This window comes from Puma concolor, chromosome A2 (genome assembly GCF_028749965.1).
Source record: "Puma concolor isolate L17-30 chromosome A2, mPumCon1.1.hap2, whole genome shotgun sequence".
Lineage (NCBI taxonomy): Eukaryota > Metazoa > Chordata > Mammalia > Carnivora > Felidae > Puma > Puma concolor.
Window position 1 is genome coordinate 147,739,403 of NC_141668.1, and position 27,674 is coordinate 147,767,076.

A 27,674-nucleotide genomic window follows, 5' to 3' on the forward strand; every position below is an offset into this window, starting at 1 on the left:
CAACTTTGGCTCAGGTCACGAACTTGTGGTTTGTGAATTTCAGCCCCTGTCAGGCTCTCTGCTGCCAGTGCAGAGCCCATTTTGGATCCTCTGTCTCCTCCCTCTCTGCCCTCCCCCAGTTGTGTGCACATTCTCTCTCTCTCAAACATTACAGAATAAATTAAAAAACCCTATAATACATTTTTTATTATGTTTGCTTCAAATAGTAGATTATCTTTTTTAAAAAATTTTTTAATGTTTATTTATTTTTGAGAGAGAGATAGACAGAATCGAGTTGGGGAGAGGAAGAGACAGGGAGACACAGAATCCAAAGCAGAGCCCTATGTGGGGTTTGAACTCACGGACTGTGAGATCATGACCTGAACGGAAGTCAGACACTTAACCAACTGAGCCACCCAGGCAACCCATCAAATGGTAGATTATCTTTTAGAGAGATTTAATAATAAGAAAAAAGGTCTTTCTATTTGCTCATGTAGTTAACATTTTTGATGCTCTTAATTCCTTTTTGTAAGTTGAAATATTCATCTGATATAATATTCCTTGTTCTTATAGACTGTAACTTTTTGGGTAGATCAAGTCTGATGAATTCTTTAATCTTTTGTTTATATGAAGAAGTCTTTATTTCACCTTTGTTTTTAAAGGTACCTTTTCTAGATGTAGAATTGTAGGTTGACTGATTTTTTTTTCATTAGTCCTGTAATGATGTTGCTCCACTATGTTCTAACTTGTATTGTTTCTGAGACAAAAATCTGCTGTCATCTTTATTTTTGTTTTCTGTGTGTAATGTGTCTTTGTTTTCTTCTGGCTATTTTTAAGATACCTCATTATCACTAGGTTCAGGTAGTTTGATTATGATATGCCTTGCTTTAGTTTTCTTCACGTTCTTTGTACTTTGTGTGTGTGTTTGGCACACTTTTTCGATCTGTGGGTTTATAGTTTTGTTGCTATTTTAAGCTACCTTCATGACTGGCAGGATATATTTAAGAGATCACTTAGATTATTAATTTCTTTTTTGAGTGAGCTTTAGTAGTCTGTTTCTTTCAAGATATTGGTTCATTTTATCAATATTTTCAGATTTTTGGACATAAAATTGGTAGTTTAATACTCCCTATTAATGTTTTAGGATTCATAGTGATGGTTTGTTTTTTTCCCTGATATAGGTAACTTCTGTCTAGTTTCTTTTTTTTCTTTTTTTTTTTCTTAGTATGCCTGGAGGCTTATCTACTTTAGTGATCTTTTAAAGAATATATTTTTTTGTTTCATTGATTTCTTTTTGCATTTTTTCTGGCTTTAATTTCATTGGTTTGAATTTTTTTCACCTTTTTGTCTAATAAAGCATATATTATCATAAAGTTCTCTCTAATCATTGCATCATCTGCATTCTATATGTTTTTGTTTTATTTTCATTTTCTTTCAATTCAAAATATTTTCTAATATCCTTTGTGACTCTCTCTTTAACCCATAGGTTATATAGAAGTATGTTATTTAATTTTCAAATATTGGTGACTTTCCCAGATAGCTTTCTGTTATAGATACCCAGTTTCACTCTATTATGCTTTAAAAAGTGCTTTTCATTATCTTTATTCTTTTAAATTTCTTAAGATTTATTGTACTATAGAATATGATCTATTTGGGTGAATGTTTGATTTGGACTTGATAAGAATGTGTAGTCTACTGTTATTGAGTGAGGTGTTCTTTAAATGTCACGTAAGCCGAATTTTTTTGGTTAATAATATTATACAGATCTCATATACCATTATTGATTTTCTGTCTATTCCATTGATTACTCTGAGAAGAATGTTGAAGTCCAGGTAGAATGATTCGTTCACCTTCAGCTCTGTCAGTTTTTGCTTGATATATCTCGAAGTTCTGTTATTAAGTACTCAAATGTTTAATTTTGTTTTAACCTCTTATTATTATATAATGACCTTTTATTGCCAGGAATTTTTGTTATTCTTGGTGTAATATTCTTTGTCTGGAAATTGAATTTTTCTGATATTAATGCAGCCATTGCAGTTTGTTTCAGTTGTTGCATGATATGTCTTTCTCATTCTTAATACTTTTAATATATGTATATGTATGTATTTAAGGTGAGTTTCTTATAGATAGTATGTAGTAAGATCTTGCTTTTTAATCCATAATAAAAGTTTCTGTATTTTAATTAATGTTTGAATTATTTACTTAATTATAATTATTGATGCAATTTGAGTTAAGTTTACCATTATGTATTTCCTATTTGCCTTATTTTTGTTTTTCTGCTTCTCCATTAGGCCTTCTTTTAGATTACTTGATATTTTTAAATGTTTTTATTTATTTTTGAGACAGAGAGAGACAGAGCATGAGTGGGGGAGGGGCAGAGAGAGGGGGAGACACAGAATCTGAAGCGGGCTCCAGGCTCTGAGCTGTCAGCACAGAGCCCGATGCAGGGCTTGAACTCACAGAGTGTGAGATCATGACCTGAGCTGAAGTTGGATACTTGACCCACTGAGCCACCCAGGCGCCCCTGATATATTTTAATATTTAAGTTTAATTTACCTATTGGCTTTTTTACTATATCTCTTTAATTTTTGAATTATTGCTCTAGAGGGTACAATATATATACCTAACCTTTCACAATCTACTTTGAGTTATTATTTTACCATATCAAGTATAGTGGAGAAACCTTACAACTATTTCCTTTTACAACTTTCCATTTACAGGTTATATTTGTGAGATGTGTTACATACATACATTGAAAACTCCAGACAGCATTATTTTTGCATTTGACAGTGATACATATTTTAAAGGCCCAAAGAAGAGAAAACGTCTATTGTATTTTTCAGTTACTTCTCATTGCTGTTGAACTTCCTTTTAGTCTGCATTTCTGGGTTTCCTTCTGGTTTTATTAAACCTCTTCCTGAGCACCTATTTTTTTTATTATTATTTAATGAATATTTTAGAGAAGGTCTGATGTTAATTCTCTGCATTTGTCTTTATCATAGAATGCCTTCCTCTTCATTCCTGAAGAATATATAGAATGTATAGAATATATATAGAATATATTCTATAGCTATAGATATAGCTGTAGTATTCTAGACTGACAAGTTTTTCCTGTCAGGACTTTAAAGGACATGTTTGACTCTCTTCTGGTCTCCATGATTCCTGAGGAGACATGTACAATCATTCCATTAATTGTTCACCTCTATGTAACATGCCAGTTTTCTCTAGTGCTTTTTGAGACTGTTTTTCTTTTTTTCAGTGTTTGGTTTTTAGCAGTTTGATTTTGATGTAGCTGCCATTGGTTTTCCTGAAGTTTATCGTGTTGATAAATTGTAAATTTGTATATTTTACAATGTTTAAGAAGTTTCAGCAATTTTGGGGGGGAGCAAATCTTTTTTTCACCATTAAACTCTTTTTCTTTTTTGGAGACTCCAGTGGCACAAATATTAAGCATTTCTGTATTGTTCCACAGGTCCATGAGGCTTTGTTTATATTTTGTTAAACTTTTTCTTTCCTTTTCTTTGGATTAGATGATGTCTATTGATTTATCTTTAAGTTTCCTGACTCTTTCCTTGGTCATTTCCATTCTGCCATTGAAACATCCATGATTTTTAATTTCAGATATCTTATTTTTATGTTTCTATCTCTGCTGAGAATTTTTATTTTTCCACCTATTATAAGTGTATTAACATTTATTTTATGGAGCATAGTTGTAATAGTTGCTTTAAGGTTTTTGTCTTGATAATCCGGGTCATATTGAAGTTGACATCTATTGGTTAGCTTTTTCTTTGCAAATTGGTCACATTTTCCTATTTTCTGTGTGTCAAGTATCCTGAACATTTTGAATATTATGAAGCTTAGACTCTGGGTCCTGCTAAAATCCTCTGGAGAATATTGGGGGGTTTTATTTGCTTGGTTGCTTGGTTGGTTTTTTTTGGGTTTTTTGATGTTTTTTGGTTTTTGGTTTTTTTGTTTGTTTGTCTTGTTTTTTGCTTAGCAGGCAGTCATTCTAGTTAGGTTCACATTGCAAGTTCTGTTTCACCTTCTGTGAGTGATGCTTCCAATGTCAGTTCAGTTTTCAAAGCCTTTAGGTCTGTCCTTCATGTGCACAGCTTAAGGATAAGCCTGGTCGTTTTACAGGTAAATACACAGAATTATGGGATTTTCTTCTTCAACTTTTTCCTCTCCAAGTTTCCCTCCACATTTTCCCTCCAGCTTGCAGGGCCCTTCTTCTCATTCTTCTGATTAGGAGATTAGAAAGATGGGATTTCTCTTTGGACACCCACTGTTCCAGGTGTTACAGCGCATCTCTGCAATATGATCCACCTTGAGACAAAACTGGAAGAGAAAGAAGGGAAGGTAAATGGAGATTTCCCTATACTCCTTGGATCTTAGAGGTCTCTTTCCCCATTTCTATGGCCAGAAAGACAAGATTTCTTTCAGAGTTCTAGTAGTATGGGTTGCTACTGACATATCACTTTCAGGGTCCTCAGGTAGTTGCTTTTATATTTTGTTAGAGTGTTTAGTTGTAATTAGTGAGAGAGATAGGCTGTAGTGGGCTATTTCATCTTGGCCAGCAATGAAGTCACTGGGAATTATTTAATGGGTTAAGTGTTGCCCACCATTATGAAGTTTTCCCCTTGCTCTTTAAAAGTTAAGTTGAGAATTTATTCTTTCCCGCCTCTTATTGCTTAAGTGATTTTTCTAAACAGTTACAGTTGGTAGCACAACTGTGATCTAAGCTGAATGTTTAAAATGGCTGACAACTTTCCAGCTGGTTTTAATCGGTTTGTCCACAGCAATGGATGTACTGAACACAGGCAATGTCGTATGGCTTCCACCGTTGCTTCTGAGTGGAACAGGTTTGTAAACATCACGAATGACAGTCTCTCATGAGGAGCTCTGCATTTATCATGAATTCTCGAACTTTCTACTGGCACAAGTTCTTATTCTTGATCCATGAGCCATACAGCTCCCATTGATTCCTAGCATTTCTCACAAGCTTAAGCCCAAGCTTTGTCGGTGTGAGGGATGGAAAAGATGTACAATTCATAGGGACCCGTGTACCATGGGAGAGGTAGTATTGTACTTCAGAGATCTCTTCTCATTATATGGGAAGAGATTAAAACAACAACTTGATTTACATTATCCCCAAGATTTTTCCATGACAGATTGACTGATTAAATTTGTATAGTGATTATTCAGTCACTATCTTTACCCACATTTGCAATGGCATTTATGAATAATTAAATATAGCATTTCAAGAAGCAAGGTGGGGGTTAATTATGACCATGTGACTATTTATCTGTTTTTTTTTTCCACATGAAGGGAATGAATAAAATACTGGAATAGGGCCAGGAATGCTCCTTACTCAAGAGGGAATTGTTGCAGAGGAGTCCAGAACAATTAGACCGTGTTACTTCTTTTTGTTAAGGTAGTCATCTGGGGTCATAGCTAATGTAAAGGAGGGCATTGTCAGTAACAAGTAAAGTGAGGCTGTTGTTAAAATGAAACAGGCTGTGCTTTGCTCTGTGACCTCTCACTACAACCAGCTCTTCCATGATAGCCATTGGCGCCAAGGAAAATCGGGCAGAAGAGTTGGAACCCTTCCCAGTCCAGAATATGCCTTACCAGCCCTTCTATTTGAAAGCTATTTTAAATCTTTTTGGAACTATCCAAGTGGTTAGTGATAAAGTAAGAAAATACATACATTGCTTATAGATATATAAGTTTAATAAAGACTTTCTACATAATGAACAAAGGACAGAGAAAACTGAAACATAAATCAGGAATCATGGACTTGTTAATGCAACATAGTGTATGAAACTTTCTGGGCCTCAGTTTCAGCTCTTTGTGTAATAGGGAGGAAGGGTATATCTAATAGAGCAAATAACGAATTGAAAATGATTATTGAACAATGATCAGTGTCACGCTTTGTGCTATGTGCATTATATGGATTCTCTTATTTAACCTTATAATAACTATAATATACATACTGTTAATATTCCCTTTCTTCAGGTGAGGGAATTGAGGCTTAGAGAAGTTATCTGATTTGCCAAAGTCAGATAGTTTGGCTTCAAATTATTCTGCCTAGACTCTGATAGACTCTTGACAACTGTAACTACTCATGTGGAGGTCAGCTGGAGCCCTAATTCTGATTATTTTGTGGTGGCTTCATGGAGCACTGTGTTTACTGTCATTTTGAGGTCCATACTAGCTAAGTGCACTAGAATAGTCCCTGATGGATAATTGATGCCTGCCATGGCACAGGAGGGCAAAAGGAAGACACATATGCCCAGTGTTTGCCATCCACACCAGGTAGTTACTGAGGGCCCTTCCAACAAAAACACTAAACCAAATAGTTAATGATACCAACAAATATGGCAGTTTTTCAGTTTCTGTAATTTTAAATTAACTTTGGGACTTTGTAATATCACCATAGATAAAATACTAGTTTTCCAGAGAAGAGCTCTTCTCTTTAAAATATCTTTTGATAAGTTATCACAGGACTAAATTACCACAGGACTAACAGAAACATTATACATATATACCAGTCCTAATATAAAAAAAAAATTCAGAAGTAACTATGTTAGTCAGAAAAACCCCAGTATTATGTGATCTCAAATAATAATTATTAAGTATTTTTTAGTCAAATGTTGTTTTCTGAAGAATAATGATATTTTTAAGTTGTTATACAAATACATACACACATATACATAAACACTTTGTGGCAAATTAAGTCTGGGAAAATTTGTAGATTATATCCTACTCTTGGAAGTTTAGAGGTTCAGAATATAATCATTACATAAAGAAATGTGACAAATTTTACATTGTATTTCCCAATAATTTTGACCTTGGAACCATTTTATTTGTTAATAACTATTAAAATTCTGTGAGGAATCATTGTCAGACTTTAAGAAATGCCAACCCAAGACCCACATAGATAAGTAGGAGTAGTTTTCAGGATTACTCCTATGACTTGGCATGGACTTGAATTTGTGACATTAAGAGCTAAGCAGCCCTCCTCACAGCTTGAAATGAGGACACAAGGAAGAACTCTCTGGGTGAAGTTGTCAACTATAAATGTAATTTCAATTGAAAGCTACTAAGAGAAGTCATAATAATAAACAAATGGTGGTTTTGGCAGAGACCTCAAGCCAGTGATAAATCACCATAAAATAGTGATGATTAAAGGAAAGAGAGAATTATTTGTTTTACCTAAAACAGAAAATAAAATTGAATTAGCATGTTTGATAATTCCTTGGAGAAAAATCTCAAAACTTATCTCAATAGCTAACCACATTTAGTCAAGAACAGCTTTGGTATACCCATTCAATGTTCATTTAAAAATTAGAAAGGGGCCCACCAGGTAAACCAATACTTCTTACATTTTAGCATGCATTTGGGTGACATATAGGCTTATTTAAAAATGTGAGTCTCCCACATGCACTGAAATTTTGATTAGCAGGTGTGGGTTGTGGCTCAGGATTCCATACCTTTACAACACTTTAAGAAGCACTGATGCAAACCATGTAATAATAATAGAAATGACAAAAGTATTGTGGGAGCTCTCAGAATCCTCAAAATAAATAATCATTCCACCCAGACTGATTTTTGGCAAAATGTCAAAAAATGCATTGCCCTTTATGTTGTTTGGAGCCAGCTAATGCTTTAATAACATATAGATCCCAAAATAGATAAATGCTCAAACATATAGGAGTTTGTTTCTTGCTCATACAGAATTTTATTTTTGCTCCTGTAAACAGCCCAAGGAGTGTCCAAGTTAACAAGGGTCTCTGCTCCCATATAATCATTCTGGGACCCAGGATGATGGAGGTTGGCCATCTTCAACTTATGACTTCTAACATCACTTGGATGCTAAGCCAAATGGTGGAAGGGGAGAGAGCCTGAAGAATCATGAAAAGTGTTATGGGCTGAATTGTGTTCCCTGCTCCCAATTCGTATGTTGAAGTTCTAACCCCCAGGACCTCAGGATATGGCCATATTTGGAAATAGAACCTTTAAAAAGATTATTAAGTTAAACAAGGACCTTGGGTTGGCCATAACCCAATATGACTGGTGCCTTTATAAAAAGAGAAAATTTGGATATACAGAAAGACATTAAGGATGTGTGTGCAAAGAGAAAAGACCATGTGAAGGCACAGCAAGAATGTGCCAAGAAGAGAGGCCTTAGGAGAAACCAAACCTGCCAACATCTTGATCTTAGACTTACAGTCTCCTTAACTGAGAAAATAAATTTCTGTTGTTTAAGCCACCCAGTCTGTGGCATTTTGTTATGGCAGACCTAGCAAACTAATACAAGTAGGAGTTTAAAGGTTGGCATGACATTATTTTCACTCACACTTCATTAACTAGAAGTCAGTCATATGGCTCCCTAAGTGCAGTGGAGTCTGGAGAATACAACCCAGCTACATGCCAGGAAGATCAAGTGAGTTTAGTAAGTACTATCTGTGACACATTTTGCCTCTTCTTTTGCATTTGGACCACTCATCTATGAATCTAGAGAAAGCTTCTCAATTCTGCTAGACCAAATCATCAGCATCCTTGTCCAACCCTATCAAAGCTCTTCCTTTGGTGGGAGGTGAGTAGATGGGTACCAGCAAAGGCAAAGGTAGGAAATATCTGCAGAATCAGGGACAGCTTCTGTCTCATGGGCCTGAACCTACCATACATGATTGTTGGAAGGAGGAAAGACTGGAAAGAAGAAAGCAAGACAGATGGAACCAGGAACACTAAGAGTAGCAACCATTTACATGGTCCAGAGCCCAAAATGGAAGGATTGTTTGTTTCAATAGCAAGTCTGTTAGCTTCAACATTATTAAGTGAGGAGAGTTTTTCCAATTTTTAATTTAAGAAAAAGAACATGAATTCTAGGGGTATAGCTTGAGGAATTTTAAGCAAACTCAACTTACCTGTGAAACCAGCAACCAGATAATGAAATACAAGACCAGCACCGCATCAGCAGCAGCCTCTTATACCTTTCCAATCATTACACTCCAAGTTCTATCCAGACTTTGAGCCTCATAGATTAGTTTTGCCTGCTAAACTTTATATAAATGAGATCATACAATATGTACTTCTTTGTGTCCATCTCTTTAACTCAACATTATGTTATGGGATTCATCCATGTTGTGTGTATCCAGTCTATTAATTAATGCATTCTTGTTGTGTAGTATTTCATTGCATGACTAGATCATATTTCATGTGTCCATTCTTTTCTTGATAGGCATTTAGACAGTTTCCAATTTCAGACAATTACAAACAATGCTGGTATTTGTAGTATGTTTCCTTTGTGAGTATATATGTATATTTCTCTTGGAAGTAAAAGTCATAGATATATATACTTACAGCTTTAGCACATAGTGCAAAACAATTTTCCAAAGTGATTGTACCAAAATATTTTACTTTTTGTTCCATACACTGCTCTTCTTTTCTGTACTACTCTCCAAAAATTCTTCCTGCTGCATGCCTATGAACCGGTTGCTGATCCCTAAGACCTGAATCTATCCAACTTCCTGTAGAAGACATCATTTAGACCATGTGCCTTCTCTGTCAATGTTTGCCTGTTATTCTCATTCTCTTAGGTCCTTTTTAACTTTAAATAAAATCAGTTCCAAATTACTTATGAAACATTCTACTAGTTAGTACACTACAGCTGACAGAAGCTCAATGCAAAGTAGTTTAAGTCAGAAAGGGAATTAATTGGTCCTCATACCTGAGAGAAGCTGGAGAGACACAGTACTCCAGCACAGTCATCAAGGCCCTTTACCTCCTGTAGTCTGTTAGCTATCTTCCCCCTGTATAGTAGCTTTCTTGTCTCCTGTTAGGGATGGGTTTTCTCCATGCAGTGGGTAGCAGTAGTCCCAAATTTGCATTACCTCTTACTGGGCACTTCTTGGGTTTTAGACATACCTCTGAACCAACCATTTGTTGTGCCAGTGAGGGCGTGGGGCATGCACTATGAATGACACAGGCTGGGTAAAATGCCCAGCATGAGGCAGGGAGAAGTAGGATCCATGTTTGAGATGTTATGAAGACAACAGGACATGATAAGGCCATTTGCCAGTGTGAAGGGTACTGGGCCAGCAAAGACAAGAGCTGTCCATTACAAAGTCAGCCAGTGCTTCCTCTGTGAGGATATTGGCATTTCCAAAAAGTATCACATGTAGTCCAGCTTTAATGATGGAAATTTAAGGTCCTGGAGCAGTTTGCGAACTCTCTCACTTCAAATCACTCAGATGGGTGACTGCTGATGGCCAGCTTTCTCATGAAGGCCATCTCAATTATTTAATGAGATGTCTCATTAAAATGGACCCAGTTTTGGTGTACTAACTCAGCACAAAGAGGCCAAGTGACTTCTTTACATCTTTTAAAATGGAAATGAGAGGAAGTACACAGTGCTTGACCTCATCAGTTTAGTAAAGATGATACTGGCAAAGCCATATTTGATTGGTGCAAGAAGGGAGGGAGGAAGGGGCTTGCCATGGAAAATCTGGGGTACTGTAACGGCTGTTAATAATTCCTGCGAGTCAAGAACTGTCTGACTGGTGGTAAGAGCCAGTGATGAGGATGAGAAAACAATTAAACTCACTGATAGGGGCACTCAGATCTTACTTTCATTGCCATGCAATCTATGGTAAAGCAGAGCAGTTTAACTAAAGAGATGTAACAAGTTTTAACTCTAATGGAGTGACTTGGAGATTATCTTGTAACAGTGTGAATTTCAGGAATGGGGCCCACATGTTACTTTATTTTAAATTCTTTGTGGAATAAATAAGGACCTTAAAAAGACATTATTTTGGATGACTATCATCATACCATATTCAAATTTTCCTGACTGACTGCCCTATGCCAAGTTCAAATCTCAGGGCATTTTAGAAAGGACAGCCAACATGTATTCTTGCATGGCTTTACATTAAGCCAATAGAATAAATGCCTAGCTATTTAATGAAATCAGTAAAGCAAGGCAGACTTTTATATAGTGGAAGTGTCCTTAACACTGTCTCAGAAAAGAAAATATATTTGAAGTTTTAAGTGAAGTCCTAAGAAACATCAAAGGAAAGATCCATTTCAAACCACCTCCATGTGCATGCTGGCAGCAGAGTGTGAAAGCATCCAAGTGTACATATTCCCTCTGTTCTGCCATTTGCTAGCTCTGTGGTCTTGGGCAAGTGCTGGACTTTCCTAAGCCTCAGCCTATGGAATTTACTTCAAAGAATTATTGTGAGATATTCTCCATCATCAGATAATCTCTTAATGGAACTTTGCATGGTGTGGGACACATGGAAGCTCTCAATATGTATTAGCTTATAACTATGTTCATAGATTTATAGCAATTCATAGGCTTGTCATGAGGATTGAATGATGGTCCCTGAGAAAAAGTTAGCATGCACACTGAGTCACCTCTCAGTGACCATTGAGTGGTCACTATAGATGACCATCAACCTCATCAAGAAACAATGGTTTGGTTTCTTTTAGTTCTGGTGCTCTCCCAAGTTTTGTTCATCCTTTTGGAAACATTACTGCTAATCTTCTGTTTCAGTCTGAGACACTCATCCCAACAATAGGTTAATATGTAATTATGCTTTTATTAAAATGTGCTTCAAGTGGTGCCTGGGTGGCTCAGTCAGTTAAGCATCTGACTTCGGCTCAGGTTATGATCTCATGGCTCATAAGTTCGAGCCCCGTGTCAGGCTTTGTGCTGACTGCTCGGAGCCTGGAGCCTGCTTTGGATTCTGTGTCTCTGTCTGTCTCTGCCCCTCCCCTGCTCATGCTCTGTCTCTGTCTCTCTCTCTCTCTCTCAAAAATAGATAAACATTAAAAAAATTTTTTTTAATGTGCTTCAATAAGATGACAGAATACAGTTAGTCAGAATACAGTTGGGTCAGACCCAACAATACAGAATGGGTCAGTGGAATGTGGCTCAGCAGTCTTGGCTTCATCACTGAATCCAGAGATTCTTCAAGCTCCTTGACATGTATTGGTTGAGTTTCCCAGAATGCAACCACTCAGAATTACCCCTTTCATAGGCCACAGAGGTCAGGGAGCCAGGGTCTGTTTGGTTTTCAGATTTCAACGTGGGGACTAGTTTTTGACAGTCCCAAAGAATGCCTGCTCTTATTGTTAAAGTAAGAAATACGCAAATGGGGACACAACATTCTTTAGTATAATCCCAGTGGTTGGTTGATATGGCTTCTCCCCATTTCTCATAAAGGGATTTGTTTTCAGAAGGCAAACTAATTTTCAAGGCTTGTCTTTCTCCTTTTTCTTCATACTAACTCTTGCTCTCCTTCCATGTCTCACTCCCTACCTCTCTCCTTTGCTCACTCTCTCTTTCCTTCCTTCTCTCTTGTTCATTCTCTCTTTTAATTTCCCCCACATTAATCAAGCAGCTAGGGAAAATTGTAGGTTATAAAACAGTTACCTGACATTTGTGCTGGACCACAGCACTCAATGAATATTCCTTGAATTGTTAAATGGATGAATAAATGGATGCACAAATGAATGATCTAGTAGTGTCTTGCAGAGCAAATTCTTAACTACCTGTTTCCATCTTCTCATTTGAAAGTGTTCTCATCTTGAGTAGCAAGCTAGGTAGTGCCCTGTAACCAGCCTGCCTGGCTTTGAGATCTGGTTCCACTCCTTACTAGTCTTGTCACCCTGGGCATGTTACTTTATCTCCCTGTGCCTCAGTTTATATTCTTTAAAATGGGTATAATAATTCTTGAAAGTGGTGTTTCAAGAGCATTGATTGAACACATATACAAACATTCACACACACACACACACACACACACACACACACACACACACTTAGGATAACAGCTGGCCCAGTAAGCACTCAGTAAGTACTATTATTTAAATTTTTTTTTTTCAATGTTTTTTTTTTTTTTTATTTTTGGGATAGAGAGAGACAGAGCATGAACGGGGAAGGGGCAGAGAGAGAGGGAGACACAGAATCGGAAACAGGCTCCAGGCTCTGAGCCATCAGCCCAGAGCCTGACGCGGGGCTCGAACTCACGGAGTGCGAGATCGTGACCTGGCTGAAGTCGGACGCTTAACCGACTGCGCCACCCAGGCGCCCCAGTAAGTACTATTATTATTAAAATTTTGAATATTATAACTTTAAGTTTTAAGTATGTGAGCTCACACAAGATGATTTATATGAAAATTCTTTAAGTATAAAGCTTGTTGCAAAGTTAATAGAGACTTGTTTTTCTCACGGAGTTGATCTTCTTGATCTACGAAAGGTTAATTCTGTAACTCTGGTCCACTTCTGTGGAATTTTATGGAATTGCTCAATGTCCTCAGCCCGGAGCTTTTATCCTTTTTGTCTCAGAGAACCCCGAAGCCAACCCTCTATGTGGGGCCTCACTTCTAAACTCCAGATGCACACCTGACACTTATTCCTAAATGCCCAGCATTGTGTCTCAAAGAGCCGGATACCCAGACAGTGGTCTGCAGTGGAGCATTCTACTCAACCTGGACAGGAACTGTGACCACCTCGTGGACACAATTATCCACTTGCCCCCTCAAAGTGAGGTGGAAATTGCTAATTACACCTGCAAGAGCCTAACTGGGGACTCCATTGCATGCAGCAGAAATGCACCTGCAAATAATTAACTGCAAACACCCAAATTGTGCCCATAAGAAGGGAAAAGAAGCCCAAGCTGAGACTCCAGTCTCTCTGAAAAGGCTCATGTTTTCCAGGTTTGCAGTTGGACCCTTTGAACATCCAAAGGGGCAGAGAAGGAGGTTTCCATGCACAGCCATGGAGTCTGGTGCAGCGTTCCAAAGCGGCACGTGTCTTTGCAGTCTTAATATCATCATTATCCAATAGATGCTATCCCACAAGTGGGAAAACAAAATAGGCTCCAGAGCCTTTTCTTTCTCTTCCCGCCGTGTGTGGTAGAGAATTTCCACTCACCACATGTCCTTCCTTTGTATCTCTATGGTATCTGCCAAAATAAATATTGTAGTCCCTTTATTTTTAGTTGTATTGCTCAGGTCCTTTTCAGATTAAACAGTCAGAGGTCAGGAAAGTTGAGATGAACCATAGGTTTAAAACCATTGTACTTCATGGAGCTATTAATATAGAGGTTTTTCATATATAGACTTGATTAAAAGCTGAGGATATTTGCTCAGCAGAGAGGGGAAAAACCATCATTATCTGATTTTACATGGAATTCGGTGGCTGCTAATCAAACCCGGGCCTGCGTCTGGTTAAGACATACTTGGCACCAGCTTGTCACAAGTAGAGGTTTTGCCATGTCAAGGGGATCTTTCACTCAAAGCGGCGACCCATATTGGACTGAACAAACACATGAGTTTTTAATCGAGAACAATAGTTTAACAAACCACTTCCCAGGACCATCGAAAGAAAGGTATGTGCCCATGGCAGTTCTGGCACCAAAACATGTTTATTTGAGTGCATTTACTTCAAACCATAGCCCAAAATGCCCAGCAGAGGAGGACCATTAAAGGCTAATGCAGAAAACTGAATTTCCATGGGGTGACCCACATGGGCTGGCACCAGCACCGACCTTGAAGTATATACCCTGGTCTCTGCAAAAATCCATCTCTTCCCATGAGCCCAAGTGGACACAGGGACATTTAGGGACTTGCATATGTGCACTTACTGTGAAATTCTTTTCATTAGGAAGTATAAGCCTGTTGTTCCTTTTCTAAATCCTTTGGTAATTTCTTTGCTGACTTTTTGCCAGTGAATCTACACGGTGAGTTTTGAAGAACTTTAATAAGAAGAAACATTTCTAATACTTTTTGAACACCAGGTGCATTGCTAAGTGCTTTAGCGGCCTTGTTGCGCTTTATACACACAGCAACCCTCTGAGTTTGGTAGTCTTGATATCATCATCTTACAGATGATGAGAATGTGGCCTATGTGGTTAGCTCACCTGCTGAGTGGCCTGGCTAGCAATAAGCCAGCCAGAGTTTAAGCCTGGGTCCATCGGAGCCAAAGATCAGCTTCTGTGCTCCCCTTTTTCTTTGGGAGAAGAAAGATTATTGTGCTGTTGTACTGTGTGTTTCATAGAAATCTTACCAGTGTAATGACATTGGATGATTGTCACTATTTGATCCAGGAACAAACTTATGTTGAAAGCATTCATCTAGGCATAACAGTTCTGCTTTTTAAATATGAGTTTTTAGGGTCTGTTTGCTCTTTAAGGGCCCTGCTCTATGCTGCCAAAATGAAAGGCATGTCACCATGCTTTCCTCTAGGGCAGGGACCAGGTTGATTGGACTGTGAGGTTTGAACTCTGAGTGTGGAACTTGGGGTACAGAATATGTTTCATGAATGTCACTGTAATGAATTGGAACATTCGGGGTATGGTCTCTTCCCAGGCACCTCGGGAAGGGCCTTGGCAGGTTTGCCAACAGAGAAGAGGAATTCCACTTGACAGTCCATCATGCAGACCTTCAATCCTACTTACGATCCCCCAGAAGTGTGGTGCCCTGTGAAAGAGGCAGTGACAAGCAGTCAGATGGCTGACTTAAAGGTCAACAAGGTCAACAAGGAGAGGCCAAGTCTGGGCCTTTATCCAGTGAGAGAACTGGAAGGCAGTTCTTGTGACTTAGCTGGAGTTGCTGTGTCCAAATCAGAGGTTTGCCAGTAATAACAAAGAACTGGAAAATAGTGTGATAACAATGACAGTGAGATGAACATTTATTGACAGCTTGTTATGTCCCAGGCATAATGCAAAGCTCTTTATGTGTAGGATTTTATTTGATCCTCACAGTATTCCCATGAGCAGATAGTATACAATAGCCTACTAGACAGATGGGAAAACAGATTCAGAGAACTTAATTGCTTTGCTCCACATATCGCTTAGCTGTAATTGGTGGAATCAAGTAGGTGAACTCAAAGTTCTCTCAGCTTCAGTGCCCAAGGACTTAACCACTACACAACATTGCCTCAACCAAGGTTTGGGAGTAGTTGACTTTTTCTTAATATATGAGAATGGATTCAAAGTTATTCTCATAACAACATAAATGTTACTTATTTGCAAACTGAAGTGCTTTCTTGAGTAAAAGAAGTGAGACTGAATTTGATAAGCTGCAGGCTGCCCATTCATTGGGTGAGCTTCCAAAAGGGTACAGTTGTGGATGCTGTGGCACCAGCCAGGGTTGGCAGGAGGCAGCTTATCCAGGAGGCTGCTGAAACACTTAGCCATTTGGTGCCTGGCACTGTGTGAAACACAGAAAGTTGGGAGATGTTTGAAGCAGGGACCAAAGTAGCAGGTCAGACCTGGGGTTCAGATCTTAGCTCTTTGTGACTTTAGTTCAGGTAAATGAGCTAACCTTTCAGAGCCTCACTTTCCTCATCTATAAAATGGGGGTAGTAATAATAGCAGAATATGGTTGTGAATATTACATAAATGATGCCTAGCTCAGGGCCTAGAAAACAAAAAACAGTACCAATGTACTGGGCACCAGTGTACCGGACCCCTCGTGTCATACAAAACTTGTCTTTGAGAAGTGGGACTTGAAGCATCCAGTGTTAAGTGATGCCTGAACTTTAGCTCCACCGTGATATTCTAGAGTCCTGCCACATGCAAGAAGCAAGTGTCTCCGCTGTACCACATACACTGCACACCAGCAAATGTTTTCAAGTCCCTTTCACAGTTTGTATAAGGAATTCCCACCTGGCCAGCTCTGCTTGCTTAAGGTACTATTTTCTGATACAATGTGTTCTGTAGAACAATACCACTCATTCTTGCTGTAAGAAGCTCCTTGTTTTGCAATCGCAGCCTTTTGTCTGAGGAAAGGTGGGATTTAAATTGTCTTGAAATAATGGAAATCATGTGGGGAGTGAGATTGTATCTGACAGAGAGGTAATTATGCCTCTTCTGAAAAACCAGTTCCTCCCGGGGTCTCTTGCGTCCTCAGACTGTCCCCAAGCACTAGATTTCAGTCTTTGTTTTTGGACTTCTTACCATTATTACTAGGGAATGAGAACAATGCCTGTATTTATAATGTGGCTTTCATTTGGGAAGTCCAAAGTGGTTAAAGATGTGCACAATGGTATGGAGAGAGGCCACACAGAGCACAGTACTGATAGGGCTCACATCTGTGTTCATAAAGCTGTGTCATTGGTAAATGCTCACTTGGCAGAAGGATTCAGGACAGATAAGCCTTGCCAGTGGACATAGTAGGGAGTTGTAGTAAGGAGGCTGAGAAAGCCTCTCCTATAGGTATAATACTAAAATTTCTTCTTTTGAGATTTACTGTTGAGAAGGTTAAATATCTCCCATTTTCTGTAAGTCCTCCTTTAAGTGCATAGCAACCCCAGCTTGTACTGCTTTTCGAGAAGTTCATTTATCAGAATTGCTTTCCTCCTTTAAAATTAATTTCTTTAATGTTCTTATTTATTTTTGAGGCAGAGAGAGACAGAGCATGACCAGGGGAGGGGCAGAGAGAGAGGGAGACACAGAATCCAAAGCAGGCTCCAGGCTCTGAGCTGTCGGCACAGAGCCTGAAACGGGGCTCAAACTCACGGACTGCAAGATCATGACCTGAGCCGAAGTCAGATGCCCAACTGACTGAGCCACCCAGGTGCCTCGCTTTCCTCTTTTAGAGTAGAGACTGCAAGGCAGAAGGAACTATAGAAAGTCCAGAGGTGCTAGAGAATTAATGCCTCTGGGAACAGGTCTCACCAATGGCAGGTGAGAGCAGGTGGATCAGGGCTCTGGTTACCTACCCTCAGAGACGATAACTAAAGCTGATTCTGTAGGTTTCCTAGAGGTCCCCAGAAGGACTGAGCCCCTGTTCCCCCAGTGGCAACTGGATTGTATTGGCTTTCCAATACACCACTCTTTAGTGATTATCTCCCTAGCTAAAAACTTGGAGTCAGGGGCACCTGGGTGGCTCAGTTGGTTGAGTGTCTGAATGTTAGTTTTGGCTCAGGTCATGATCTCACAGTTCATGAGTTTGAGCCCTATCTGGGGCTCTGCAAGCCTGCATGGGATTCTCACTCTCTCTACCTCTCTCTCTGCCCTTCCCCTCCTCATGCTCTCTCTTTCAAAATAAGGAAACTTAAAAAGAAAAAAAAACCTTGAAGTCAAATTCTGTCTGAGGGTCTTCTGCTTCTAGAGAAAGCCCCTGTATTAGTTTTTTATTGTTGCCGTAACAAATGACCACAAATGTAGCAGCTTAAAACATCACACCTTTATTATCTCACAGTTTTTACATGTTAGAATTCTGGCACAGCACAGTAGGATTCTCTGCCCAGGGTCTCACCAGGCTAACATCAAAATATCTGTTGAGGTGCCTGGGTGGCTTAGTAAATTAAGTATCCACCTTTGGCTGAGGTCATTATCTTGCAGTTTGTGACTTTGAGCCCCACATTGGGGTCTGTGCTGAGAGTTCGGAGCCTGGAGCCTGCTTCTGATTCTGTGTCTCCCTCTCTCTTTGCTCCTGCCCTGCTCACACTCTGTCCCTCGCTATCTCTTTCAAAAATAAACATTAAAAAAAAAAGATATCAGTTGCGGCTGCAGTTCTTATCTGGGGTTCAGACTCCTCTGCCAAGCTCCTGGGGTTTTGGCAGAATTCACTTCCTTCTCATGCTTTTCATATAGCTCCCCCCATCTTCAAGCCAACAATGGCAGGTCAAACTCTTATGTTTTGAATCTTTCTGATTTCCTCTTCTGAATTCTTTTTCTGCTTTTAAGGGCTCAAATTACTGCATTGGGCCCATTGTGATAATCCAGGATAATCTGCCTCTTTTAGAGTCAAGTCAACTTAATTACACCTGTAAAGTTTTTATGCCGGATCATGAACATATTCATGATCTGATACCAGGGAACCAAAAAGTCTGCCTGTCACACCCACTAAGAGAGCAAGTGTCTTAAGCAAATACCTACGAGGACATCGCTGCCATATTGGAACTCTGATTAAAGCTGGAACTACTTGTTAGATCATTTGTTCGTGTATCCATGACACGGACAAACAAACATTACTTCAGTGAGTAGTTGTTCAGCAAACATTACTGGTGGCTACTCTGTGTTAAACCCAGATCCAGCACTTGAAGAACCTGCCAACCGGGAACTCATAGTCTTAGTGGCAAAGACAGACTAAACAGGGGTTTAGAACAGAATGAACCTTCCCAGTGAGAGTGGGCAGCTGCTATGAAAAGGGTCAGTAGTCCTGAGGAGCTAAGGGAGGCTTCTGGATAAAGTGACACCTGCAGAACGTAGACCTCAAGGATTAGAAGGATTGAAGCAGATAGAGGTGCACAGGGCAGAGCAGACCTCTTGACAGACACCACGCCTGTGTTAGATGACTTGCTGTCATTGCATGGGGTCCACTGATCCCATACAGTCTTAGCATGGGCTGTACGCTTGTGTGTTTGATAGAGAGGAGAGGGCCAGGAAAAATGTTCTCACGTGGGACACAGGGAAAGGGGAGTAGGGCCATATATCCACCCAACTTTGATGTAAGCCTATAAATAAGTAGCCCACATGTACCAGCCCACATATATCTTACAATTTGTCATCTGCTATGTAGCTCCTTTCATAGAAAGGTTGACCACATCAGCCAGTTCTTATATTTTTGTAGTTATTTCATGCCCTAGCTATGGATTTCAAAGGCTTTGTTTACTTAAGCCTGGCCACGGCGGGCTTAAACTGAAAGAGAAGAGAATCTGATTGACATTTCAAAATGCAAAAATAAAAAATAAAAATAAAGTACAATGCAGCTTGAGTATAGCAAAAACTCATCAGAATTGGCAGCAAGAAATCTTTGTTTGACCCTATATCTCTGCCAATTTGCAAACCTAATTGTGTTTTTCTTACCTGCGAGATGAACATGCAGCCTTGTGCACCTTGCTGGATTGTCAGGAGAATCAGAAGGAGAAGTGATCTTGAAGATTTGATGATTCATATCTAATAACCAAAGGGCATTTTTGTAACTTGTATCTTCATGAATTTTAAGGCACTCAAATAATCAGGTATCTGGGAAGGGCATTTGGAATGCCAAAGACATACTTTTATTTTTGTTTTTCATTCTGTTTCTTCTGCAGTTTGCCTGTGCTGATGCATTTGCAAAGATATTCATAAATGCTTTCATCTAGCTCTACAAAATTCATATCTTATCCCATCCCTGGAAGCTTTTCTTCTTGGCCTTGTAGATCCTGTTCCCGCCTCTCACATGCTTTGAAGTGGGTTTTGTAGCATTCACAGTAGCCAAGAGGGTTACATGAGAAGAAATGGAAAAGCGTATGTTGCCCAGGGCTAGGAGAGCGGTTGACTAAACGAGCAAATGTGGCTTTGATGGAAGAACTTGCATTTAATAGGAGAAATAATTTTGAAGGAATGATAAAAATTTGGTGTTTATAATAAGGCCAGCTCTTTGAAGGTGTTGTAGCAAGTTTTTATTTTCTCTTATGTAACTATTTACACATGCTGAACATTTCTGTGTTTCATAAGTTTTAGTTTCTCATTTTTTAAGAAAAATGGTCAGTGTAGAGCACAAGGCTAGTTTTAAAAGTGGGCCACCTCATCAGGCAGTCCCAGATCCCCTGGTGCCCTTTTAGCTCAGCGCAGGGTGGATATCTAAGAACCTTCCTGAGCTGTTGAGATTCTGCGTTTGGGAAGAAGTGTGGAGTAGTGGGAAAAGGACTGAACCAGGGGCGCCTGGGTGGCGCAGTCGGTTAAGCGTCCGACTTCAGCCAGGTCACGATCTCGCGGTCCGTGAGTTCGAGCCCCGCGTCAGGCTCTGGGCTGATGGCTCAGAGCCTGGAGCCTGCTTCCGATTCTGTGTCTCCCTCTCTCTCTGCCCCTCCCCCGTTCATGCTCTGTCTCTCTCTGTCTCAAAAATAAATAAACGTTAAAAAAAAAAAAAATTTAAAAAAAAAAAAAAAAAGAAAAGGACTGAACCAGAGATAAGTCAACTTGAGCTATGTTCCTGGGTCTGCAACCATCTAAGCCAGGGCTGTCCAATGGAACTTTCTGTGATGATGCGTTCCATCTCACTCTCCAGGAGGCTGGCCACTAGCTCTATGTGGCTGTTGAGCACTTGAAATATGACAAGTGCAACATGAAATGGAATTGAAAATTTCCTTTAATTTCAATTCAGATAGCCATATGTGGCTAGTAAGAACAATATTGGATAGTGCAGGTAACCAATAAAGAGTCTGAGAAGGCTGTGGCATAGCAGTTTAGAAAATCGTGGCTCTGGAGTCCAATTGCCTTGGTGTAAATCCTGACACTCACTTCCCATAGAATGTTGGCAAGGTACATGTTTTGTCTGAGCCTCAATTGCCTAATCTGTAAAATGGGGATAAAAATGCACTTACCTTGTTTGATTGTTGTGAGAATTTAAATGAGAAAGCGTAAGGTGTTTAACATAGTGCCTGACATTCATTCATATGTATTTTAATGGATTTCAGATTATAAAATTGGTTTAACCAGGATTCTTGATTCATGACATACTACCATCATTGGTACATGCAACATGCAAGACATATGCATACACATACATGCACACACATGTATACGTATATGGACTTAATACTTACACCAGGAATCATCAGATCATGAAGTATAACTGTATGTCTGTATGGGTTTCCCTATTCCTAGCCCATAGCCTTTCTCTAATATATGCCCATAACCCTAGATTTTGTGTTCACTATCACCATACTTTAGTCAATCACATATGTATGAATATTTAAACTGTAATTTGGTTTTATTTTCTTAACATTATAAAAAAGATAGCATACTGTGTGTGATCTTCTGGGACTTGATTTTTCCCAGCCAGTACGATATTACTCAAAACTATCCATAGTATTGTATATCCATAGTATCCATAGTTATTAATTTTGCTGCTGCATTATATTCCACTGTGTGAGCACTCTGCAATTTATTTTTCCATTTTCCTGCCAATGGCACTTAGTACTACTTCCAGTTTTTCTTCTCCCTACAAGCAGGGCTTAAGTAAACCTACTCACATACAATAATTTCTCTTGGTTATATGCTTAGGAATGTGATCACTGGATCATAGGGTATGTGACAAATTTTCAGTTGCTTTCAGAAGTCACTACACCAGTTTATACTCCCCCCCAGGCATGTTAGAGATCCCATGGAGATCCAAATAGTTGCCAACGTTTGATATGTACAACTTCTTAATTTTTCAGGTGGAATAATGTGAAATGGTATCTTCTTGGGGTCTCGAATTCCATTTTCCTGTTTTGAGGTTGAACATCTCTTCCTCTGTTTAGCCAGATGTCATGACAATAAGTGAGCCATCTCTCGGTCTTATCCAGTGGCCCACAGTTGCCCCCTCTGATCACTTCAGCCTCATGAGTCTCTCCTGGAGTCTCTCTGCACATAGAGGGCACAGAACACCATCCCACCCTTGTCTTTGTTTCTTATGTTGATTTCATGAGGTAAAATAAATGGTGAGCTCCTAAGGCAAGGGTTCCAACCAGAGATGATCACAAGCACTGCCTTGTCTAGAGTGCATCCTTTGTGCTGTGCTCTGGACCCCATGTTTTACATTTTTTGCATCCCTTTTAATACAACAATTCCAGGAGGGATGAATTTCATTCCCATTTTATGGATAAAGAAAACAGTTCAGAAAGGTAAAGGAATTTGTGGATATTTGGGAACTTGATATATAATGAAGGTGATACCCAAAGTGGTGAAGAGAGGATAGTCAGCCACTTTGTAATTTAGTTTAGTTGTAAACTAAATAGGATCACTATATGGAGAAAGCAAAACTGGGTCCTTACTTGGCCCCACATGCAAAAGTGTATCACCTGGATTAAAATGCCAAATGAGAAAGGCAAAACATTAAAGCTTAACAGAAGATAATTTGTAACAATCTTTTTGAGACCTAAGAATAAGGAGAGTCTTCTTTTTTTTTAATGTTTATTTATTATTTTGAAAAAGCCCATGTGGAGGCAAAGACTAGAGAGAGAGAGAGAGAGAGAGAGAGAGAGGGAATTCCAAGCAGGCTCTGCACTGTCAGCACAGAGTTCGACGTGGGGCTCAATCTCACGGACTATGAGATCATGACCTGAGCCCAAATCAAGATTCAGATGCTCAGCTGAGCCACCCAGGCACCCCTAAGGAAAGTCTTCTTAATAAAAATCCCAAAAGCACAAAACATGGCATGAAAAAATAAAATCACTTTATTCCATCACAATCTAGGATTTTTATCCCAGGAAGTATATGATAAACACAGCTTAAAACTAGATGATGGGTTGAAAAGAAGATATTTATAATGTCAAAAACTGATTAGGAATTAATATCTAGAATGTGTAGAGAATATTAGCAGGTCACCAAACAATAGACATTAACTCAATAGAAAAAAATAAAAGTTGTGAATAGGCACTTCTCAGAAGAAGAAATACAAGTGATCAGGTCTAGTTAGAGATGCTCAAACTTGCAACTATTTAGGGAAAAACAAACTAAAACAACAGTGAGATATTACTTTATATTCATTAGACTGGTCAAAATTGGAAAGGTGAGAGTTGGCGTATGAAGATATATACATCTCTAGTATGACATCTCTTGTGCTGCTGGTGTGAGTTTTAATGGGTGTAGCCCTTTTGGAGAACAATCTATGACAACGTTGAGTCAAATGACTTTGTACCTATATGAGCGGTTCTTAACTGGGAATGATTTTGCCCAACAAGGGCCCTTTAGCAATGTCTGGAGACATTTTAGATTGTTACATCAGAGGGATGGAGTGATGCCACTTATATGTAGTGGGCAGAGAAATGCTACTTAACATCCTGCAAGTGGTTAGTGGCTACGGTGCAGATAGTACTGCTGTGGGACATTTCCAGGTCACAGAGTTCTGTTAAACAGCTCTCAACAATACTCATCCTAGTGCAGGAATTATAAGCTTCTTAAGCCTTAAAATATTTCTTTTCTTTGGTGTGACTATTCTTTTAGGAATTTAGCCTGTGGAAACAACTGTGACCATTCTTTTAGGAATTCAGCCTATGGAATTTAGCCTGTGGAAACAATATGTCGAGATCTAGGTACGTGGATGCCCATATTTATTAAAGAATTGTTTATCAAAGTGAGAAAAGGAAAAGAGTCATCCCATTTGTCCAACAGTGGGGCACATTCAATACAGGCACATTTTGTTTTATTGTATTTTATTGTATTGCACTTCACAGATACTGCAGTTTTTACACATTGAAGGTTTGTGGCAGCCCCGTGTCCAGCAAGTCTATGGTGCCATTTTTCCAACAGCATTTGCTCATTTATGTCTCTGTGTCACATTTTCATGGTCATTCTTGCAATATTTCAAACTTGTTATCATTATTGTACTTGTTATGGTGATCTGTAATCAGATATTACTATTGGAATTGTTTTGGGGTGCCAGGAAGCACACCCATATAAGATGGTGAACTTAATTGATAATATTGTGTGTTCTGACAGCTCTACTGACTGGCCATTCATTCCCCTGTATCCCTTTCCTGGGACTTCCCTATTCCCTGAGACACAACAATATTGAAGTTAGGCCAGTTAATAAGCCTACAACAGCCTCTAAGTGTTTAAATGAAAGGAAGACTTGCACGCTGCTCACTTTAAATCAAAAGCTAGAAATGAGTAGGCTTAGCAAGAAGGGCATGTTAAAAACTGAGATAGGCCAATGCTAGGCCTTTTGGGCCAGTTAGCCATGCCGTGGATGCAGAGGAAAAGTTCTTAAAGGAAATTAAAATGCTACTCCAGTGAACACACTAATGATAAGAGAGTGGAATAGCTCTGTTGCTGATAGGGAGAAAGTTTGAGTGGTCTGGGTAGAAGATCAAATCAGCCACAACATCCCCTCTAGCCAAAGCCTAACCCAGAGTAAGGCTGTAACTCTCTTCAGTTCTATAAAGCCTGAGAGAGGCAGGGAAGCTGCAAAAGTTTAAAGCTAGCAGAGGTTGGTTCATGAAATTTAAGGAAAGGAGCCATATATATAACATAAAAGTGCAAGGTGAAGCAGCAACTGCTGATGTAGAAGCTACAGCAAGTTCTCCAGAAGGCCTAGCTAAGATAATTCATGAAGGTGCCTACACTAAACAATAGATCTTCAATGTAGACAAAATAGCCTTATATGGGAAGAAGATGCCATCTAGAACTTTCATAGCTAGAGAGAAATCAATACCTACCTTCAAAGCATCAAAGAGGTTGACTCACTTGTTAGAGGCTAGTGCAGCTGATGATTTTAAGATGAAGCCAGTGCTCATTTACCTTAAGAATTATAATAAATGTACTCTGCCAATGCTGTATAAATGGAACAACAAAGCCTGGATGACAGCAAAGCTATTTCAGCATGGTTTATTGAGTAGTTTAAGCCTACTGTTGAGACATACTGTTTAGAAAAAAATGTTCCTTTCAAAATATTACTGTTCACTGACAATGCACCTGGGCATCCAAGAGCTCTGATGGAGATGTACAATGAGACTAATGTTTCTTTCATACTGGCTAACACAAAATCCATTCTTCAACCCATGAATCAGGGAGAAAATTTGACTTTCAAGTCTTATTATTTAAGAAATACATTTTATAAGGTTAGAGCTGCTATAGACAGTGATTCTTCTGATGGATTCAGATAAAGTAAGTTGAAAACCTCTGGAAAGGATTCACCATTATAGAGGCCATTAAGAGCATTCATGATTCATGGGGAAAGGTCAAAATATCATGAGAACTTTGGAAGGAGTTGATTCTAACTCTCATGGAGGACTTTAAGGGGTTCAACTTCAGTGGAGGAAGTCACTGCAGATGTGGTAGCAACAACAAGAAAACTAGAATTAGAAGTGGAGGCTGAAGATAGGACTGAATTGCTGCAGTCTTATAAAACTTGAATGGGGGCGCCTGGGTGGCGCAGTCGGTTAAGTGTCCGACTTCAGCCAGGTCACGATCTCGCGGTCCGTGAGTTCAAGCCCCGCGTCGGGCTCTGGGCTGATGGCTCAGAGCCTGGAGCCTGTTTCCGATTCTGTGTCTCCCTCTCTCTCTGCCCCTCCCCCGTTCATGCTCTGTCTCTCTCTGTCCCAAAAATAAATAAACGTTGAAAAAAAAAATTTATAAAACTTGAATGGATGAGGAGTTGCTACTTAGGGATGAACGAAGAAAGTGATTTCTTGAGCTGGAATCTATTCCAGGTGAAGATGCTGTGATGATTGTTGAAATAACAATGGATTTGTAATATTACATAAACTTAGTTGATAAAGCAGCAGCAGGATTTGAAAAGATAGACTCCAATTTTGAAAGAAGTTCTACTGTGGGTAAAATACTATCAAACAGCATCACATGCTACAGAGAAATCGTTTATGAGAGCAAGAGTCACTCAATGCAGCAAACTTCACTGTTGTCTTCACTATTTAAAGAAATTGTCACAGCCTCCCTTAACCTTCAGCAGCCACAGCCCTGATCAGTGAACAACTTGCTGAAAGCTCAGATGATGGTTAGCATTATTTAGCAATAAAATATTTTTAAATTAAGGTATGTACATTTTTTAGACATGCTACTATTGCACACACTTAATAAACTATATATAATGTAAACATAAATTTTATATGCACATTTGACTCGCTTTATTGTGATATTTGCTTTATGGAGGTGGTCTGGAACTGAACCCACAGTATCTCTAAGGTATGCCTACAATGGTGTATTTGCACACAAATGTATGTTTACACTTACTCATAGTGGAAATCAATAATAGCTGTTAATAGGGATAATACAGATATGCATTTACTTTCATTAAAAGATTCTACATATATCACTAACTGAAAAAAGTCAGGTTAATATGTATAGTGTGCATGATTTTAAGATGTTTATGTCTGTGTGTTGTGGTATAGAGGAGAGGGGAGGGAAAAATGAGTGCATAAGAGAAAAATAGATATTTGGAGGAATATTTACCAGTCTCTAAAAGTTAATTATTTTTAATTGATGAGATCAATTTTCTACTTTTATTTTTCTTACCTATATCTTCTCAGTTTTTCTGTAAGGTATGAGTTGTGTGTATAGCCAAAAAAAAAGGAGTGAAAATGTTTGCACATGTCAGAATATGAAAATGCATGCATGAACGGAAGACTATCAAGACAGATTTTAAAAATGTACAGTAGTTGCCTGATGATTTGCAGACATGCAAGTGAGTTACATATACTTTGTGAGTAGAAGGATTTATCTCCTTAAAATCTTGTCATCATGGATTATTCAGTGTGAAATCTTTGCTCTTTCTGTGGAAACCTTCCCAGTCCCTTTGACACTAGGCTTAAGAATTAGCAGAACTGTTTTCTTCTACCTGAGATAACCTTGATTGTAACATATTTGGTGTATCTGAAAATGTGTTGAAAAGGTTTGTACATGCATTTCCCCTGCAGTTTGAGGGATCAAAAATGGGGCCAGCAGTTGTTCCAGCTAATTCCTTACCACAAAACCTCTGTGATTTGAAGCATGGATGCCAACTGACTTGTAAGAGAGCTCACTGGGGACTTTATACTTTGGTTGTGTGGATAGACAAATGGTCCTGGTATGAGCTCCTAATACTGGATTGTGATCCTAGAACTTCATAGCCAACGATATCCTTTTGAATACCAGGGTGGTGAATTTAATTTTTATACATATTTGCACTAGGTACTGTAAAATACATGGCTTAAGTGAAAATCAACAGCCCAGCAGCCATGTTCTAAACATTTTCATGTCCTAACT

At 39.0% G+C, this 27,674-nt stretch overlaps 1 protein-coding gene across 10 annotated transcripts in view; it reads left to right on the plus strand.

The window, feature by feature from the left end:
* ERC2 (ELKS/RAB6-interacting/CAST family member 2) overlaps positions 1-27,674 on the plus strand; it is a 934,759-nt gene that overhangs the window by 620,857 nt on the left and 286,228 nt on the right. The gene's annotated exons all lie outside the window — the stretch shown is intronic.